This window comes from Triticum dicoccoides, chromosome 4B (genome assembly GCF_002162155.2).
Source record: "Triticum dicoccoides isolate Atlit2015 ecotype Zavitan chromosome 4B, WEW_v2.0, whole genome shotgun sequence".
NCBI lineage: Eukaryota > Viridiplantae > Streptophyta > Magnoliopsida > Poales > Poaceae > Triticum > Triticum dicoccoides.
This window is the reverse complement of record NC_041387.1, coordinates 277,182,043-277,196,035: the sequence shown is the minus strand read 5'-3', so window position 1 is coordinate 277,196,035 and position 13,993 is coordinate 277,182,043.

The following is a 13,993-nucleotide window of genomic DNA, read 5'->3' as shown; positions in this document are numbered from 1 at the left end:
CTAGGAACGTGGATAGAATTTCTCTTGAGATTGATTCTTTTAAAAATAGATCTATTCCACACAAGCATGATATTAATGAGTCTCTAAAAGCTATGAGAATTTCGATTGATGAATGTAAAGAAAGAACTGCCAGGATGCGTGCTAAGCGAGATTGGCTTCAAAAAGCGTGTTCTTCGATTTCTCGTGAAAATGATGATGAAGATCTTAAAGTGATTGATGTGAATCCTATTGAATCTTTGTTTTCTAATATGAATCTAGATAAAGATGGGACTGGCGATGAGTCAACTTTAGCTAGAAGGCGTCCCAATATTCAGAGTTTATAGATATTGATGCAAAACTGATAAAAGTGGGATTGAAGAGGTCAAAACTTTACGTAGAAATGAACCCACTCTTGTGGACTTCATGGAATTTAAATATGATAATTGTTCTTTCATAGATTGTATTTCCTAGTTGCAATCCATGTCAAATTCTCCTCGTGCTTATAATCAAAATAATGCTTTTACTAAACATATCGTTGATGCTATGATGAAATCTTTTGAAGAAAAACTTGAGTTGGAAGTTTTTATTCCTGGAAAGCTTTATGATGAGTGGGAACCTACTATTAAGATTAAAATTAAAAATTATGAGTGATATGCTTTGTGTGATTTGGGTGCTAGCGTTTCCACGATTCCGAAGATTTTATGTGATGTGCTAGGTTTCCGTGAATTTGATGATTGTTCTTTCAATTTGCATCTTGCGGATTCCACTATAAAGAAACCTATGGGAAGGATTAATGATGTTCTTATTGTTTCAAATAGGAATTATGTGCCTATGGATTTCATTTTTCTTGATATATATTGCAATCCTACATGCCCTATTATTCTTGGTAGACCTTTCCTTAGAACGATTGGTGCAATTATTGATATGAAAGAAGGAAACATTAGATTTTAATTTCTGTTAAGGAAGGGCATGGAACACTTTCCAAGAAATAAAATTAAGTTGCCATATGAATCTATTATGAGAGCTACTTATGGATTGCATACCAAAGATGACAATACCTAGATCCAACGTGATATGCCTAGCTAGGGGCGTTAAACAATAGCGCTTGTTGGGAGGCAATCCAATTTTTTTTGTTTTTTTGTTTTGGCACTGCTCTTGAATAAAATATACATTATTACCTATTTAGTAATGTGTTTTGGTGTTTTAATTAGTGTTCGTGCCAAGTAAGACCTTTGGGATGGCTTACGGTGATAGTTGATTTGATCTTGCAGAAAAACAGAAACTTTTGCACCCAGTAAAAGAGTTTTAGAAAATCATGGAAACGTTATTTTGATCCTAATTTGTTACACAATATTGATATACAAATTTCCCAGGTTTTCCCAATTTTTCAGAATTTTTGGAGTTACAGAAGTATTCGAAATTTCCAGATTGCTACAGACTATTCTGTTTTTGTCAGATTCTGTTTTTTGTATGTGTTGTTTGCTTGTTTTGATGAATCGATGGGTAGTATCTGGGGGGTATGAATGCAGTTGATATTACACGAATATAAATAAAGAATGAGGTCACAACAGTACCAAAAGTGGTGATTTTATCTTATTATCGGTGATTGATGAATTGCTATGATTGGTTTAATTTGCTTGTGGTTATGCTGCTGTCCTATTGTGCCCTCCGTGTCGCGCAAGCATGAGGGATTCCCACTGTAGGGTGTTGCAATATGTTCATGATTCGCTTATAGTGGGTTGCTTGAGTGACAGAAGCATAAAACCGAGTAAGGGGGTTGTGGCGTATGGGACAAAGAGGACTTGATGCTTTAATGCTATGGTTGGGTTTTACCTTAATGATCTTTAGTAGTTGCGGATGCTTGCTAGAGTTCCAATCATAAGTGATATGATCCAAGAAGAGAAAGTATGTTAGCATATGCCTCTCCCACATAAAACTTGCTATCGTTCTAGTAAAGTAATCAATTGCTTAGCGACAATTTCACAACTCCTACCACTACTTTTCCACCCTCGCTATATTTACTTTATTGCTTCTTTATCTAAACAGCCCCTAGTTCATATTTATGTTCTCTTTATTATATTGCAAACCTATCCAACAACACCTACAAAGTCCTTCTAGTTTAATACTTGTTTTAGATAAAGCGAACGCTAAGCGTGCGTGGAGTTGTATCAGTGGTCGATAGAAGTTGAGGGAATATTTGCTCTACCTTTAGCTCCTCATTGGGTTCGACACTCTTACTCATCGAAAGAGGCTACAATTGATCCCCTATACTTGTGGGTTATCAAGATCGATGTCGAAACAGGGCCGTACCAGGCCGTCGGTGGAGCCACGCCGCGGGCTGTAGGCAGGCACGTCAGGGTATCCCCGTATCCAGAACGCCGAAACTAGCCCCAGGGCCCAAGGCGCGCTCGGACTTGGCTTCTAAGCGAAGCCAAAGGGCAAGTGCGGAGCGCTGCGGGCCCTAACCGCCTGCGGCCTTGGGCGATGTGTGGCGATTGATGGGACGTAGGCATCTCCGCTTCCCCATGCTGCCTCGATAACTGCCCGACTTGACGAGTCACTGTTGCATGCAGAGAGAACCATCATTGCGCAGGAGCGTGCAGGCCGACGGTTGGCATCCCTCTGGCTATAAATGAGGGGGAGGGGCAGGGCCCTCCTCGCTCATCTCTATATTCATCTTCTTGCTGCCCGTTCCTTCTTATTCCCCACCTTGTCGTAGTTGCGAAGCTCATGACGCCGGCGAGGAGGTTCACAGTCGCTGAGAAAGGGAAGGCCCCTAAGGAGGGGCCATCTTCGCCATCGCCCAAGAGGGGCCGCGGCGGTCCCCGCAAGCATGTTGCGACCCCAGCGGCGGCCTCCAGGGGGCCCAGGCGCGCTTCTCTGGGAGCTGGCGTCTCCCTTGGTGTCCGTGGCGGCACTTTTTCTCGTGGCAGGGGCCACCGGCCATGGGGCAGCCCCTGTGATGAGGGGAGGCACACCATGGTCGCTCGTCCTGCTCGACCGCGCTTCCCCTTGGTGGACGCATTGCCAGAGTTTGTCGTGTGGTTGGAGAAGCCCGCCAGCACCTTGCTCCGGCTTCCACGCTTCTTCATCGACGAGCTGCCAGCCTCGGGGCTTGCCGGCCTCTAGCTGTAGGCTGACGGTTGCTACAGCAGGGCCTCGTGGGTTGGGATCGAGGTCACTGCTGCAGGCAATGTGGTCTTGGCCTGTGGCTGGCAGGCATTTGCCCGCGCGCGAGGCCTGAGCGGGAGGTGCACCCTCCACTTTAAGTACGACGGCCTTGCGACCCTCTTTGTGAGGGTGTTCAGGGAGGACGGTTGCCGTGTGGGGTGCTGCCTAGAACACGGTAGCAGCGACGGTGAGCTAGGCCTTGACGTCGGCCGCGTCGGCGATGAGGGTGAGCTTGCCCTTGACGACGTCCACACTTCCTCCAGCAGCGGCAGCTCCTCTTCAGGCGAGAGCTCTAGCAACGGCGGTTACAACCAACCTCCGCGCCGCCGAGCTCGCATCGAGGAAGCTTGCGGGTTGTCTCACTGCCGCGCCCCGGTGAAGCAGGAGGAGGGCCCGAACTTAGCTCGGGGCTGCCGAGCTTGGTTTCAGGATCCGCTGCGGTCTCACAGGGCACTTCTGTCTAACCTTTCCTTTCTTCTGCATTTTGAAAAAAGTAGAGTGCCCCACTGCGGTGTGTAATGAACTGTGACAGTTATGACATTATGGTATGCTTATTATCTTGATGATATGCCGTGATATTTGTATTCCGAGTGGGCACGGGTAGGGTAACTTCACTGGACATGCTCGCGGTAGCTTCCCACCTCGCAAGGGCACGGTCCTTGATGCCTGGGGGAGCCCCCTTTTCTGATGACTTGGGAGCCGTTGATCTCGGGAGGCGTTGTAGATCTTGGGAGGTGTCGTACAGCTGCTGCAGAGTTGTTAAAAAAACCTTAACAGGTCATCTCATTCTTCCTTGTGCGAGCCCCCTGCCACAGGTTTAGCTATGGCTTAATGCACCGCGTCGCACTGCCTGGGGGGCACGAACATGAGAGGGCGCGCATGCTTACGAGCTCGATCGAGGGTGTCTCGCGAGTATTAAGAAAGTCGAAGCACTGGGGAGACGGGGTTTCAGCGAGGCGTGCTTGCGTGTGGGTGGACTCAAGCGCACACACCTGCCTAGCCCTGACGTGCGGGACACGCAAGGAAGAGCGACCGGAAACTGCCGCCCTTTCCTGGCCAAGGCTAAGAACGAGTGACAAGAGAGGAGAGAAAACCCAACTTGGCGAACAAAACGCGAAAACTCCAAATTCATTAAGAAACTGTGAACCAACTACAGAAAGCAAGCAAATGAACAGCCGTGTCCGACACCTAGTCTAGTCTTCTCACCAGCGCGAAGCTAAGTGCTGCCACTAGAACGTGGGAGGGAGCCCCGCGAGGCCCGCGGGCGACACTCAGGAGACTCCGGTGCGTGTACAAGCCCACTCATTATTACGTGAGAGTGTCACAAGCGGAGACTTTCATAGGTGTGAGCCTTGCTTCATGGGTAGAACTTCCGGAGGTGCTGGATGTTCCAGGCGTTCTGGATGGGGATCCCCTCCTATGTATCCAGGCACGCGGCGCCAGGCCTAGAGACACGGGCAATCGTAAATGGGCCCTCCCACATGGGAGAGAGCTTGTGCAGCCCTTCCGTGGAGAGCACCCGCCTCAAGATGAGATCACCCACCTCGAGCATCCTGGGGCGAAAGCTGCAGCAGTGGTACCGCCACGGCGCCTGCTGGTACCTTGCCGCTCGAAGCGAGGTTTGACGGTGGCATTCCTCCCCCAGCACGAGATCCATCCCACGCGTGGCGTCCTGGCGTGCCTCGTCGAATGCCAATACCCGCGTGGAGCGATCCTTGACCTCATGTGGGAGAACTGCTTCAGCTCCATAGATGAGGAAGAATGGGGTTTCGCCCGTCGGCTTGGTCGCAGTGGTGCGGATGGACCACAATGCTGAATGGAGCTTGTCGAGCCAGCCCCTACTGCTGGCCTCGAGCTTCTTCTTGAAGGTCCTTGCCTTGAGGCCTCTCAGGACCTCTGCATTGGCACGCTCGGCTTGGCCGTTGCTCCTAGGGTGTGCCACCGAAGTGTATCATATCTGCGTTCCAAGGTTAGCACTGAAAAGGTTGCTGGTGAATTATGAGCCATTGTCGGTGATGAGGCGATTAGGAACCATAAACCGGCTCACGATGCCCTTGATGAACTTGACAGCTGAGCCGGCCGAGATGGTGCGGACAACTTCCACCTCCGCCCACTTGGTGAACTTGTTGATGGCGACGTAGAGGTAGCGGTAGCCCCCTGGCGCTCGAGGGAATGGTCCCAAGATGTCCAGCCCCCAGACCAAGAACGGCCATGTGAGCGGGATAGTCTGGAGGTCATGCGCGGACTGGTGGACCTGCTTGGTGTGGAATTAGCAGGCTTCGTAGGATCTCACCAGCACGGTGGCGTCATTGAGTGCCGTGGGCCAATAGAACCCACTGCAGAATGCCTTGCCCACGAGGATGCGTGATGAAGAGTTGTGTCTGTAGTCCCCGCCGTGTATGTCAGCTAGCAGCTCGAACCCCTGCTCCCTGTAGATGCACCGCAAAGAAACATCATTGGGCCGCTTACGGTACAACTCACTATCTGGATGCAGTATGCGGTGGCCTGCCGAGCCACGAGCTCTACATCTTCCTCCTTCTCCGGCAGGGTCCCCAGAAGCAAGTACACCTTGAACTCCTCGGTCCAGCACCCCTCGTGAGGCTCGAGCGCGAGGAGCGGACGGGCTGCTGAGGTCGGGCCGCAAGCAGGGGCACCTACCTAGGGGCTCAGGGAATATCCTCCTGAGGCAGTGCTGGTTCGGCGGCAGGGGGAGCTACTGACGGCTTGAAGAGCCGCTGACGGCTTGAAGAGCCGCTCCTCAAAGATGGCTGGCTCCTGAGGCACGCGCCAGGACGCCCTTCTGGCGATGTCGTCCGCCTTCTTGTTCGTGCCTGGTGGCACATGTTGTAGTTCCAAGCCCGAGAATTGTTTTTCCATGTTGCCTACCTCTTCCAGATATGCCTCCATGTGCTCGTCCTTCGGGGTGTACTCTTTGTCGGAGAATTTGACAAGGAGCTGGGAATCACTCCTGATGGTGAGGCTCTTCACCCCCAGCGCCGCGGCAGCTCTGAGGCCGGCAATCAGGCCCTCATACTCTATAATGTTGTTGGAGACCTTTTCGCCCTGCTGGAAGCAGAGTTGAACAGCATAGTAGATCTTGTCCTTGGTAGGTGAGATGAGCACTGCTCCAGCCCCCAGGCCCTGACGCGCGAATGCACCGTCGAAGTCCATGATCTACCCGTCCAGCGCCTCGTCTCCAATCAAGAGGGAGAAATCCTCACATATTTCGCAGTCAGGGGCGCCAGTCCATTCCGCCACAAAATCTACGAGGGCCGCACCCTTGATGACCCCGGTGGGGCTGGACTCTAGCTGGAATGCCTACAGCTCAATGTTCCACTCTGCGACCCTTCCGACGGTGTTAGGGCTCTGAAGTACCCTCTCAAGTGGGTAGGCTGAGACGACCCTGATGGAGTGGCCCTGGAAGTAGTGGCGCAACTTCCGGGAGGCGACGAGGAGCGCGAGCAAGAGCTTTTGTAGCATGGGTTAGCCCGCCTGTGCCTCCCGTAGCACCATGCTGGCGAAGTAGACCGGATGCTCGGCGAGGGAGGATGCATTGGCGAGGTCTTGTATCTCTTGAGAGTGCTGGCCTTCAAGACTCTTGTTGTTTGCCGCATCGTCCACAACCTTAGAGGCCCCGCCGGCTGGGGGGTCGGTTGGGGCCTCAGGAGTGACATTGTCTGGTGGTGCAGTTGATGCCTCAGGAGCACCATCCTGGGGCTGCAGCGGTTTGCGTGGCGCCAAGGCGCCCCGCCATGGGCCCTCGGTCGGGCGCTCTTCTCTCATCACCACCAGAGCGGGGCTAGCGGAGTGAGGCGCGGCAGCCAAAAAGAGCACCAAGGGCTCGAAGGGGCACGGTGCCACCATCACCGGTGGGCTAGTGAGGTATCTCTTCAGGTCTTGGAAATCCGCATCAGCTCTAGGGGTCGACTCGAACGGCCCTTTCCTTTTCATCAGCTTGAAGAACGGGAGGGCATGTTTGCCTAACTTGGGGATGAAGCGCCCCAGCGAGGAAACACAGCCCGCCAGCTTCTGCATCTCCTTGAGGGTTTGTGGCGGGCTCATGTCTTCTATGGCCTTGACTTTCTCTGGGTTTGCCTCGATTCCTCTGTGTGATACCAGGAAACCCAGCAGCTTGCCGGAGGGGACGCCAAACACACACTTCTCAGGGTTGAGCCATAGGTCCACCATGCGCAGGCTGGCAAATGTTTTCTCCAGGTACCGTATCAGGGTCCTTGCCTTCCGAGACTTTGCTACTATGCCATCGATGTAAGCCTTAGCGTTCCTCTCGAGCTGTTGGCCCAGAGAGATATGCATTAGACGTTGAAAGGTGGCCCGAGCATTACGCAGTCTGAACAACATGCAGATGTAGCAATACACCCGGCATGGGGTCAGGAACACCGTCTTCTCCACATCTTACACAACCATCTTGATCTGGTGGTAGCCTGAGAAGGCGTCCAAAAAGCACAGCAGATCACACTTGGTGGTGGAGTCGATGATCTGATCGATGCGCGGGAGCGGGAAGGGGTCTTGAGGGCAAGCCTTGTTGAGGTTGGTGAAGTCGACGCACATGCGCTCCTTCCCGCCCTTCTTGGGGACAATGACCGGGTTCGCTAGCCACTCCGGTACCGCACCTCCTGAACGACGCCGGCATCCTGCAGCTTGCAGGTCTCTTGGATGATGAGTGCTTGCTTCTCGGTGGACTGCCACCGTGCCTTCTGCTTCACCGGGTGCACGTTTGGGCACACCCTTAGGTGGTGCTCGATTATCCCCCTCTGGATTCCAACCAGGTCCTTGGGCTCCCATGCAAACACTTCCTTGTTGGTGCGCAAGAAGTTGACCAACCCCTTTTCCTGGTCCGGGAGAGGCCGACACCTATGGTGAAGGTGGCACCCGACGCTCTGTCTTCGTCAACTGGTACTTGTTTCATCTCGGCTCGATCTTAATAAAACAACTGCTTCTTCTTGGCCGGCGCAGCCCCCGTGTCCTATGGGGCTCCTTTCTCACTCGACTGCGTGGCCACCACGGTTTTGAAAGTAAGCTTGAGGGCCAGCAGTGCGTCTTCGGTGTCCCCTGCCATCGTGAGGACGCCGCTACTCCCCGACATCTTCATGAGGTTGTAGGCTGGGTGAGTTGCTGCCATGAACTTGGCTAGGGCTGGGTACTCGAGGATGGCATTGTACGGGAGGCCGATCTGGGCGATGTCGAAGTCGATAAGGTTGGTGTGGTAGTTGTCACGGTTCTCGAAGGTGACAGGGAGGTGGATTTGCCCCAGGGGGCTGGTGGAGCCGTGGCCGACCCCAGAGAAGGGCTTGGAGGGGCGGAGCCGGCCATATGACACGTGAAGTAGGCCGAATTCCTCCACAGGGAGCACATTGAGGCCGGCTCCACCATTGATGAGGGTCTTCGTGACTGCCAAGTTGCAGATGGTGGGAGTGTAGAGCATCAGGAGCGTGCCTGCGCCCACTGTGGAAGCGGTGTGGTCCTCCAAATTGAAGGTGAGGTTGGCCTTGGGCGCCGCCCATCCCGGGGGAGCCCCCGCCTGCCCGCAGGCGGCACCCACTTGGCGAAAGAACTGCTTGACTTGGCGGTCCGAGGGTGGCGCTTGCGAGCCACCGAGGAGGTCTGCGGCGGCGCCGCAAAGTGCGTGATGAAGAGGCTGCATAACTCCTCCCAGGAGGCCACAAAAGACTCTAGAAAGTTGAGCAGCCAGGTGCATGGCACACCCACAAGGGCCATGGGGAACCAGTTGGCCATGACCTTGTCGTCCCCGCCGGCTGCCTAAACTGCCTCCTCGTACGCTTGGAGGAAGCCAGCCGGATCTGCCGCGCCGTTGTAGCGGGGCTGCAACTCCAGCCTAAACTTGGGTGGCCGCTGCACCCGCCGCAGGGTGGGGGCTAAAGCTCGGAGTCCCATGGCTCCCCCAAAAGTGTACGAAGGTCCAGTCGACGGTGGGGCGCCTGCCATGGGAGCCGGCAGTGGAGCACAGCGGACGGAGTGGCGGATCTTCGACGCACCCCTACGTGGCATGCCAAATGTCAGATTTCAGGTTCCGCAAACCCTTGAGAGGTTCGAACTCTAGGGTGCGTGCGAAGATCTCACTCTCCCCAGTCTGCCGACTCGTCAATCTCACAGCCTAGTGCGTCGAGCTCGAAGGAAATGGGACATAGAAATTTACCCAGGTTCGGGCCACCTTGCGGTGTAAAATCCTACTCCTGCTTTGTGGTGGATTTGCCTCGAGGGGCTGAGGATGAACTAGTACCATGGGGAACAACCTCAGGAGGTGTGTTCTTGGGCTCAAGTGAGCTGGTGAGGGTGGAGTGGTTGTCGTTCCTCCCCCTCCATGGTGGTGGCTAGATCCTATTTATAGTGGCCTTGGTCCTCTTCCTGAATGGAGACGAGAAGGGATCCCATAACGACCAAATTTGAAGGGAGACAACAAGTACATCTTATCCTAACTAAAGTGGTCTTCACCTACAAAAGCCTCTGGTCATGACACTGCGGTGGGCTCAGCGATGACCTCCGTCCTGCCGCCCTAGCGGTATTTGTCTTGTTGGACAGGAATGGAAACCTTTGGTTGCTTCCTTGGGACTCCATGGCTCCTGCTTGCCTTCTTTGCACCAAAGAGGAAACTGGTACACTGCGCTCGCTGGCACCCGCCTGGCATCGATCTTCATGGATCGCGTCACCCGAACCTCATGAGGTGATCATTGCATAGAAATCCCCGCTCCTCGGGAGCCAGCCTAAGGACGCTGATCCCCTTGGAGGTCTTGGTGTCATCTGCCTCGCGAGGGTCTTGGGTTGTCGCTGCCGAAACTGGGCCGTGCCAGGCCGTCGGTGGAACCACGCTGCGGGCCGCAGGCAGGAAAGTCTGGGTACCCCCGTATCTAGAACACCGACAACGATCTCCAATTTTAACGAAAATAACAGGCATGCCAGCAACATGTCTATGTTTATCTTTAGTATCGGGTTTAAGAAACCTAGCAGCTTCATCGCAGAAATAAATAACATGCCCATCAATATTATCGACCAAAAGATCTTTAACCATAGCAATACTAGGTTCAACTTTAATTTGTTCATGGGATGTAGGTGTTCTAGTGTAACTCTTACGAACCACGGTTGAAGCTTTAGTGTGATCCTTTATTTTAACAGGAAAAGGTGGTTTCTCAATATAAGCAGTAGGAACAATAGAATCAACATTATAAGTAATAGTTTCTTCTTCAAGTTTAATAGGTTCTACTACTTTAACTTCAATGGGAGGATGACATTTAAACCACTTCTCCTTAGGGAGATCAACATGAGTAGAAAATGATTCACAAAAAGAAGATACAATCTCAGAGTCAAGTCCATATTTAGTGCTAAAATCACGAAAAGCATTGGTACCCATAAAAGATTTAACACAATCAAACTTAAGGTTTATACGTGTCTCCTTACCATCACCGAGTTCCAAATCTTCAGAGTTACATTTAATTCCTTCTAATAAATCCCATCTGAATTCAATAGTCTTCTTCATAAAAGAACCAGTACAAGAAGTATCGAGCATGGATCAATCATTATGAGAAAGCCGAGCATAAAAATTTTGAATAATAATTTCTCTTGAGAGCTCATGATTCAGGCATGAATATAACATTGACTTAAGCCTCCCCCAAGCTTGAGCGACACTTTCTCCTTCACGAGGCGAAAAACTATATATATAGTTCTGCTAACGATGAACTAGATGCATAGGATAAAACTTTTGATGGAATTCCAGTTTCAATCGGTTGTAGTTCCATGATCCAATATCATCACATACCTAAACCATTTCAATGCCTTTACCTTCAAATATAAATGGAATACCTTCTTCTTGAAAACATCCTCGGGCATACCTGCAAGCTTATATAAACCACAAACTTCATCCACATAGATTAGGTGCATATCGAGATGTAATGTTCCATCTCCTCTATAAGGATTAGCTAGCAATTTCTCTATCATACCCTAAGGAATTTCATAATAAATATTTTCAGTAGGTGAAGTAGATTGAGGAGAAACTCTTCGCTCTTCCGGTCGAGGTGACGATACCCCGAACTAGCCCCTCAAAGGATTATTTTGCATAGTAAAAAGTGACAGTAAATTTCAGCACACTACATAAGTGTTTCCTTACCAAATTCCACTCACCAAAGGCGTTCGCTCCCAGGCAACGGCGCCAGAAAAGAGTCTTGATGACCCACAAGTATAGGGGATCTATCGTAGTCCTTTCGATAAGTAAGAGTGTCAAACCCAACGAGGAGCTGAAGGAAATGACAAGCAGTTTTCAGCAAGGTATTCTTTGCAAGCACTGATATTATCGGTAACAGATAGTTGTAGGATGAAATAATTCATAATGGGTAACAAGTAAAAAAAGTAAATAAGGTGTAGAAAGGTGGCCCAATCCTTTTTGTAGCAAAGGACAAGCCTGGATGAACTCTTATATAAGGCAAAGCGCTCCCGACGACACATGGGAATTACTGTCAAGCTAGTTTTCATCATGCTCATATGATTCGCGTTCGTTAATTTGATAATTTGATATGTGGGTGAACTGGTGCTTGGGTGCTTCCCTTCCTTGGACAAGCCTCCCACTTACGATTAACCCCTAACATAAGCATCCGTAACTACAAAATAAGAATTAAGGTAAACCTAGCCATAGCATGAAACATGTGGATCCAAATCAGCCCCTTACGAAGCAACACATGAACTAGGGTTTGCTTCTATCGCTCTAGCAACCCATCATCTACTTATTACTTCCCAATGTCTTCCCCTAGGCCCATATCACGGTGAACTGTCATGTAGTCGATGTTCACATAACACCACTAGAGGAAAGACAACATACATCTCATCAAAATGTCGAACAAATACAAAATTCACATGATTACTTATACAAGACTTCTCCCATGTCCTCAGGAACAAACATAACTACTCATAAAGCATATTCATGTTCATAATCAAAGGAGTATTAATTATCATTAAGGATCTGAACATATGATCTTCCATCAAATAAACCAACTAGCATTTCCTTCAGGAGTAATCAACACTACTAGCAACCCACAAGTACCAATCTGAGGTTTTGAGAGAGAGATCAGATACAAGAGATGAACTAGGGTTTGAGAGGAGATGGTGCTGGTGAAGATGATGATGTAAATTGACCCCCTCTCGATGAGAGGATCAATGGTGATGATGATGGTGATGATTTTCCCCTCCCGGAGGGATGTTTCCCCGGTAGAACAGCTCCGCCGGAGCCCTAGATTGGTTCTGCCTAGGTTCTGCCTCGAGATGGCGGTCCTTCGTCCTGAAATCTTCCTTCTGATATTTTCCAGGTCAAAACACACCATATAGCAGAGGACGGCATCGGGGCCTGCAAGGGGGCCCACAAGACCGGAGGGCACGCCCAAGGGGTAGGGCGCGCCCTCCACCCTTGTGGATCGCAGGTGGGCCCCCTCTGGTGCTTTCTTCGCCCAATATTTTTTATATGTTCTAAAAACATTCTTCGTGAAGTTTCAGGACTTTTGGAGTTTTGCAGAATATGTCTCTAATATTTTCTATTTTTCCAGTCGAGAATTCCAACTGCCGGCATTCCCCCTCTTCTAGTAAACCTTATAAAATAAGAGAGAAAATGCATAGGTATTGTTATATAACATGTAATAATAGCCCATAATGCAATAAATATCAATATAAAAGCATGATGCAAAATGGACGTATCAATTCATATGAAGTAGTTCAAGCGGTCTTTTTGTGCTCATGATGTTCTTCATGGGATGACTTCCTCCAACCTTTTTTTCCTGCATGAGAAGCACTATAAATTCTATCCTTCTAAAATATGACATCTTTAACACTAATGATATGATCACCTTTAATAAGCTATCAATATTTTGCATACCCACATGACCTAACCTTCTATGCCATAACCAACCTTTAGAAGATTTAGTGAAATTGACAATGTATGGGTCACCTCTAGGAATACCGGTAAGGACCATATTATGATTATCTCTTCGAAACACTTGGCAATCTACTTCAGTAAATAGAACATTGAAACTGAAGTCAGCTAGTCTAGGTACGGAAAGTAGATTATAACCAAGAGATTCAACAAGCATAACGTTCTGGATGGAACGATCATGGGAGATGACCACCTTACCAAGGTCAACTCCCTTACCCTTGGAGTTGTCACCAAAAGTGACATACTTGTAGGGACCGTCGTTCTCAGAAAGCTCACGAAACATGTCCAGCTCTCCGGTCATATGATCAGTACATCCACTATCAAGAACACATTCCTTTCCTCCGACAATGTAACCACGAAGATTAGTTGTAAGACCAAAGTGTCTCATGGACTCATTAAGATCAAAGTCACTATCATCATCCTCATCATAATGTCCATGCTCAACATCATCATGTGAATTATCATCACCTAGAGAGAGTGATTCATTAGATGTATGACCATGACAATGTGCATGCTTATGAACTCTAATAACTTGCGAAATGATGCTACTAATGACTCCAACATCTCCTTTGGCACGCATAAGGTCACGACCTCAAATAGACAATCATCAAATTTAGGATCACTAGTATCCATATTTTTAAAAGCAATTGACTTTTGAAGAATCTCATTAGCTTTTTCAAGGAATAGTTTGTAAAGTGCTCCTCAAGATATTTCCATATAGTATAGGCACATTCAAATCTAGGCATGCATACAAAGAAATTTCTAGGCAATCCTCTCATGGTAACACCAATAGTTCTAAGATTGCGGATCATGTCAAGATACTCATTGAGGGTAGGATGCAAAGGATCCATGGGGGCACAAAAGGGCTAGTAATATACTTGTTCAACTTATATTCATTGA